Source organism: Tupaia chinensis, unplaced genomic scaffold (genome assembly GCF_000334495.1).
Source record: "Tupaia chinensis unplaced genomic scaffold, TupChi_1.0 Scaffold000415_1, whole genome shotgun sequence".
Classification (NCBI taxonomy): domain Eukaryota; kingdom Metazoa; phylum Chordata; class Mammalia; order Scandentia; family Tupaiidae; genus Tupaia; species Tupaia belangeri.
Window position 1 is genome coordinate 357,846 of NW_006159920.1, and position 7,918 is coordinate 365,763.

Sequence of the window (7,918 nt, forward strand, 5' to 3'; positions counted from 1 at the left end):
AGAGTGGAAAGATGACTCTAGTTACTTACAGTTAGTGAAAGAAGCTTAAAGTCATCACACAATATTTCTAGTACTGGTTGTCAGGAAAGTCATGACATATGTGTTCATTTTTCTATGCAAAAATGTGTTGACTCTTCTAACAACCCAATAGTATGCTCTTGTGTGGTTGAGAAAATAACACCACATGAAAGTAATCTTGTGTACAGGGATGGGAATAGTTGCCTGGACAGGTAGGTTTTCTTGGTTTCATTTTCTGGTGTCATACTTTAATGTAAAGTCAGGATTCAGATATTGACTGAAAAGTCACAGCTATTCTGATGACCCAGTATTTTAGTGTATTACAGAGAAAAGCCAGGTTCTAACATTTTAAAACTCTTGAGGATATGTTAAAATAAAAATGTGTTTATTTTTAACATATCCTCAAGTTAAGTTGCTTAAAGTTACTTAAGTTACTCAAAGTAAACTTCAGATTTAAGAACTTCTACTACAGATGACTAGTTCACATTTTTATTTTAACATGGGGAGCTCCCAACACAACCCCATTTACAGTTTTAAAATGTATTTAGGCTCCTTGGTCAAAAAAGTTTAGCATGCTATTAATGGATTGGAAGATAGCCTTCCCCCACTTTTTTTTTTTTTAATTGAGAGGAAGGAATTGGACAGGATCTCACTATCACCTGTCCTGGCCTTCTAGTTCATTGGGATCACAGGTGCATACTACATATCTGGGCTGTTCAGATCCAAATCGTGACCTCCCATGGGCCTCATCCTTGCCACCATCGACCTCAAAGACTATCTAAATGGAAAGGATTGAACAGCACATGCCAGTTTTTTTTTTAAATGCATTTCCCCACAAATATTTACATACTAAATTTTTGCTCATGCTCCATGGTTTTTGACAGTTAATATACAACTTTAAAAATTTCCCAAACTGAATTTTAAAGGTTACTTTCAAAATAGAATTTTGTTTGTGACTAAAAACAGGTAATGGTTTTAAATTTTTTTTTTTTTTGGAGAGATTTTTTTCGCTATAGGGTGCGTGCGCTCGCCAGACAAACAGAGACGTAGAGACAGAAAGCGAGAAATCCCCCCCCGGGGGGATGCTCCCGCCGCAATCCCTTCTCCATTCTCCTCTCAGGATCTTGGGCACGTACGCACATGCGCCCAGCGTGAGTTTTAAGCCACCCGGTCCGGGACGCAAAACGCGGTCGACTACGTGGGAGTCCAGCGACATAGCCATTACGCTAACTGCTGGTTCCCGGTTTTAAATATTTTTGAGAAAATATATAACTACTCAAAAGTGTTGAGAAGCAAACATCTCATGTAATTCACACATGAACCTTCCCCACTCAATTGTGCCTACCAAGTATTCTGTGGTTTACCGTCTGCCACCAAAGATCACTTACTTTCTTCAGTCTTCCTCAAGGTAATCATCTGGTTGCAACTGCTCTTTTGTAATCTACCAGTTACAGTGCTGGGCTGGAAAAGTCCAGATTATTTTATGGTGTGAATTATGGCTTTGCTAATCCCCTGTGCCAGGCAGAACTGCTTATGGTACCAGGCAATCTTTCCAAGAGCTTCTGTTGGCTTTCTTGAGATCTACCTTAGTTACAGTTTTCTAGTCACATCTTCACATAGGATGTTCCAGTCAAAGCACCAGCAATAAGTGTGTGTGTACATATACATACATATATATATATATACATATGTGTGTTGTAATATATATACATATGAATTATTCAACTTATTGACCAGAGAGGGACAATGAGAGATAGGGAAAGGAGAGAAAGCAAGCAGCCAGGTCCAGGACTCTGAACTGCAGTCAGCCATGTGGGAGTCCAGTGTCCTTAACCACCACGCCACCTGCTGCCCCCAATAAGTTTCTAGTTTCCAATGCAAGGCACCAGGTAGTAAACACGCAAATAACCCTTCCTCCACACACAAAAATAATCCAAATATTTTCCAATTTCAGAGGCGTCAATGGATAAAAGTTTGTTTTAATTAAAAAGAACAAGCAGTAGGGGCCAGCAGGTGGCAGAGTGGTGAAGGCACTGGACATTGCCATATGGCTGACCACTGAGACCTCAACCTGGTAGCTTACTTTCTCATTATGTCTCTGTGTGTGTCTGTCTCTGGTCAAATTCAAATGAATGAATGAAAAATAAAAATCTTTAAAAGAAAGGTGAAAGAAAAAAACATTTTAACAAATTCCTGAACCTATCAACAGCTCAAAAGAAAGCAAAACCCTTAAATCTCAGATTGAAATGGTTTCTCCAGCACATGGCAGTGAAGGTTTGGTCATTCCAATGATTGTACTCAATACCATAGTTCACATTAGAGTCCCATGTTTCATGAAAATTGTCTTGAATTCCTTGTATTCCTGTTGACTTAATCCACTGGAACATTGGTCAGTTATACTCTCTTCACTAGATTTAAATAAACTTTGTTCACAATAGGAAAAGAAACACCTTTTATGGCATCTGATGACACTTTGAGGCTCTTCCTGCCAGTAAGATCTTGGGCACTTACACGGAGGATCATGGGTTGTTTTTTTTTTCCCCTCCCCCCCCACCCCGGATTGGGTTTGAGCAGTGCTTTTCATAACTACAAGTTAAAATTTGGTTAAGTCCTTGAAAGAATTGCACTTGGAAAATCTGGGCCCAAAACTAGGAAGTGCAGATCCACAGACCTATTAAGAGCTCATCCTCAAAAGGCCAACACTACTATATTGTGCCAATTAAGTAGATGTGGTCAATACTCGTGGGATATCCAGGATAAAGGCTTGCAGGTACTTTGTGGCATGATAAAAGGCCATGTAGTGTGTGTATAAGGGAAGAAATACTTGGATGTCCTCCCAGAAAAAGGAATGATGTGAAGATCTTATGAATGCAGAAGATATTTGAGGAACCAAATTAGTCATTGAGTGTGAATTGGGAGGATGGAAAGTAAGTCTAGAAAACCAGGAACTGCCAGATTATGAGATCTTGGATACTTTACTGTGGATTTTTTATTTAGTACTGTATGTAGTAGTGTGTCACTAAAGAGCATGATTGATGGGGTGTCTTAATATTTTAGGAAGACCCCAGGGGCATCCCAGTCTAATCTGAAGGAAGGGAAAATTAAGCCTTTGTGGGTTTTTTATTTTTATTTTTTAATTTTTTTTAATAGAAGGTTTTTGCCTTTGGGTGTATGTACCCCTAGAGAGACAGAGGGAGAGTGAGAAACACCCCCCCCCAGTGGTGACAGCCACACCACAACCACCTCTCCCATTCTTCTAGAATCTTAGGTGCACACACATGTGCCCAAAGTGATTCTTAAGCTAGTGGATCCAGGGCTCGAACTGCAGTCAGCTGTGTGGGTGAAGAGTGACCTAACTGCCATGCTATTTTTGAGCACTGAAATGACAGGCTCCATAAATCCTAATGGTAGAAAAAAAATTTTTTGAGAGGTTTTTGCTATAGGGCATGTGTGCTCACCAGAAAGAGACAGAAAGTGAGAAATCACTGCCCCCAAGGGGGGATGGCCATGCTGCCATCCCTTCTCTGTTCTCTCAGGATGTGGGCACACACACGTGCCTGGCGCGAGTTTAAGCCACCGCGTCCAGGACTTGAATCACAGCTGACTACGTGGGAGTCCAGTGACGGAGCCATTACACCATCTGCTGGTCCCCTAATGGTAGAATTTTTAAAGTGATTATAGGGGCTGGCCGGTGGTGTGCTGGTTAAGGGCACTGGACTCCTACATGGCCAACTGAAGTACAAGTCTTGGACCTGGTAGCTTTCTCTCTCTCTCTCCATCCCTCTCTGGTCAAATAAAATGATTAAGTAGTTATTTTAAAACAATTGTAGAGTGGAGGCTTTGAGGATAACATGTTCCAGGCTTTGGTGGCTGGATGAAATAAGGAAAGGTACGTTCCCAATATTGTAGAACCAGGATACAGTTTTGTGTGTTGGGAGGGGGTTAGGGTGGGGTTTAGTTTGAGTACCTGTCACCTTTGTAGGAGTTGAGTGAGGAATCAGTGTAAGGTATTCTGAATGGGACAGATGACGTGAAGCATTAGGGGTACACAAAACAAGAAGTAGGCATTTGAGGAAAGCTGGGAAAAAAGCCTGAAAATCCTTAGGGAAACCTGAGTAACAAATTTTTTATGTGGTAGTGAATGAGCCTCTCATGCAAATAAATGCTCTTAAATGATGCAGCACTTGGGAGATTGGAGGAGTCTGACCCAGCGGGGCCCCAGGATCTGTTTGAGCTCCCCGACTTTTGAGCACAGCTTGGATCAACTCAGCATGTTGGCAAGACCGCTTGCTGTATGCTCTGGAGACTGCAGTAGCCTTGCTGGGAAGCGACACCCCTCTGACTCCCTGATATAGTACTATAAAAGAATTACATAGCTTGGGATCAGTAGGTGGCGTGGTGGTTAAGGTGCTGGATACTCCCACATGGCCGACCATGGTTCGAGTCCTGGACCTGGTGGCTTGATTTCTCACTTCAACTCTCTCTCTCTCTCTCTGGTCAAATTAAAATAAAATGAATGAATAAAATTAAATAACTTTTAAAAAGTAACCATTTAAAAAGACAGTAAATAAAAATACAAAACAAATATACAAATATGTACAGTAATATCTATTAAAAAAAATTACATAGCTCTCTCATACATCCTGAGTATGTGATAAGATTTCCTGAAAGTCCCCTGAACGCTCCCCTTTGCCCTGACCACCTACTGTTAATTACAATGCTTCATCCCTATGGTCACAATGGGGGCTGTGCTGAAGTTACATCTAGGCAGAAATTTTCTTGACCTTTGGAAGGCCCTTCAAGACACATTTAACATAAGCTTAAAAATAACTTTTTAGGCCAAAACTGGCCCAGGACACTCCTGCACCACAGTAGCTAATGTTCTAAGAAAATACGTAACAGTGGCGCAACAGGCACAATAGAATGCTTAGGTATACCACAAACACACTTTAAAGTTCTTCATTAACTTGTTAGTCACTTTACTGCCAGTTGAAAAAAGCTGTTTAGGGACCAGCAGTAATGGCTATGTCGTTGGACTCCCACGTATTTGACCGTGGTTTGTGTCCTGGACCCGGTACCTCGCGTCCTGGACCCGGTGGCTTAGACTCATGCCGGGCACATGTGTGTGCATGCCCAAGATCCTGAGAGGAGAATTGAGGAGAATGGGTTGAGGCGTGGCCATCCCCCCTGGGGGGTGATTTCTTGCTTTCTGTCTCTCTGTCTGTCTGGTGAGCGCACACGCCCTATAGCAAAAAAAAAAAAAAAGAAAAGCTGTTTAAAGGATCCCCGCCCTCACCAAGTGAACAATAGCTTCACCCCTTTAAAATAGATAAATATATTAGGATTCCTTGAATTAAGTTTTAGATCCCTACAAAATTATATAAGTATCATTATTGAGATCCATAAGAACTAATAGCTATACTTGAGATTTTCTTTTCTTAGCATCGTGCTCAGTAATCACAAGATGGCTGCCGCTGCATCAGCTGATAATTATCTCTGCTTGCTGGAGCTGCTTTCCTGAAACTGCATTCTGTGAAGTTCCTGAAGACTTGCCTACATCAAACAAACACTTGCTGAATTGTAATAGACCCACCCTTAATCCAACCCTGAATGGAATCTATGTTCTCTATTGTTAAAACTTTATGAACTGATAATTAGAACACATAACCCCTCACCTGTTTACTTGCATGTATCACATTTTCAATAAAAACGCACGATAATTCCTAGCAGTTGTCACTCCACAGAGAATGATCTCTGGGGGGTGTCCGCCTGAGGATGTGCATGAAAAAGGCACTAAGGCCTCAGTCTTTACTTCCTGCGCCGCCTCCAACGAGATAACCCACGCCCAGCGAGGCTGGACCCCTGCAGAAGATGGTGCGTTGTTTTTCTGCACCTGTACCAAGGTTTAGTCAAAGACACTCCTTACACTAAAATGGCCATTGGAGTAAGTCCTATGGTTCACAGAAATGGACTTTCCTGATGGCAGCTTGTCCAGTTAATTGAAAGACCCTCAGGGTTAGCAGGTGGTGTGGTTAAAGACGCAGGACTCCCACGTGGTGGGTGGCAGTTTGAGTCCTGGACCTGGTGGCCTGCTTTCTTTCTCCCCTGGGAATGCATGTGCCCTATAGCAAATTAAAATAAAGAAATACAATTATTTGAATATCAATTTAAATATCAGTAGATGATGTAGTGGTTACATCGCTGAACTCTCACATGGCCTACCATGGTTTGAGTCCCAGACCTGGTGGTCTGAAACACACTGAATATGCGTGAGTGCATGCCTAAGACCCTGGGAGGAGGATGCAGGCGAAGGTCTTCCCCCCTGGTGGGTGCGTGACTTCTCACTTTCCCTCTCAATGTCTCTGTCTCTCCTGACTTGTACATGTGCCTTAAGGCAAAAACCTCTACCAAAAAGCCTCGCTCATGGTATCACTGTTAGGGCAGGAGCTTGAGACTGGCTCCAATTCTTTGTTCATGATTAGCAGTTTCTTTGTGGTCTTTTAATAGAAGGTGTTGAAAGTTAATAAATTTTGTTGTAATCCCCACTTCCATTAGTTGAGGGACAGACACATCTAAAGTGTTCCCGTGTAAAATGGTAATTGTCAGGTTCACAGTAAAGCACCATCTCAAGAAAAAAAGGAAATTTTATTGAGAAAAAGAGTGCCTGGGGGGTCTGAAGCTTGAGGTGCTGCAGCCCCTTCCCCACACAAACACTGAGACTGCTTTATGTATATGGGAGGGGTAGAGTCACAAGAATGGCAGGGGCTTTGATTAGCTTACTTGCCCATCTGTGGGTATCTGTTCCCAGTAAGGGAGGGCTTTGCTCAGAAGATTCTGGCCAAACATCCCTACAACCATCTCATTTTCTTTTAAACTTTTTTTTTTTTTCATTTTTATGAATTATTTATTTATTATTATTTTATTACACGAGTTTTGCCAGAGAAAGAGAGAAAGCAAGCCACCAGGTATGGAACTTGAACTGCAGTCAGCAATGTGGGAATTCCAGCACCTTAACCACCACACCACCTGCTGGCCCTGCATTTTCTGATGGATCTAGCAGTAATGTTTAAACACCACCTCATCCTTGTATTGTTTGAGTACATAATCTCCAATAGATTCTTTTTTTGGGGAGAGATTTTCGCTACAGGGTGCATGCGCTCGCCAGACAGACAGAGAGAGACATAGAGACAGAAAGAGAAATCACCCCCCCAGGGGGGATGGTCACACCGCAATCCCTTCTCCTCCATTCTCCTCTTGGGATCTTGGGCACGCACGCACACGCGCCCGGTGTGAGTTTTAAGCCACTGGGTCTGGGACCCGAACCGCCTTCGAGTAGTGGGAGTCCAACAACATAGCCATTACACTAACTGCTGGTTCCCCCCACCAATAGATTCTAAATTGAGGATTTTTTCTGCCTACTCCTTTAATTTCCTTGTATAGGGATTTACAATATTCAGTTCTCCTCACCATTAATTCAATTCCTAGTTCCAGTTTCTGTATCAGTTCCTAGTTTCACAAGACTCAGAAAGATCTGTCCTACTTTTCCATTTTTTATGGTTGGTTTCTTCAGGCTTAGTTTCAAAGGTAGGGTCTCCTCATTGGCCAGATTCACCCAATCTCTGGTTAGTAAAGATGCGATTCTTGGTTAGACAGACTAAAGGATGAGGTAAAATCTTTGTAAAGGACATATCGTTGATTTTATAAAAAGTGGCTTCAGTTGAGAAGAATCGGGCCTAAAATTGGTGACTCAAGTTTAAAAATTACATTCTGCTCCCCTTTCATACGGAGGACTACACTGAAAGACTGCAGTCGTCCATAGGTCCACTAAGCACCTGCGGGCGCATATCTGGGGAAGGAAGATGAAAGGACGCGCACGTACCCCCGACCGCCCACTACGAAC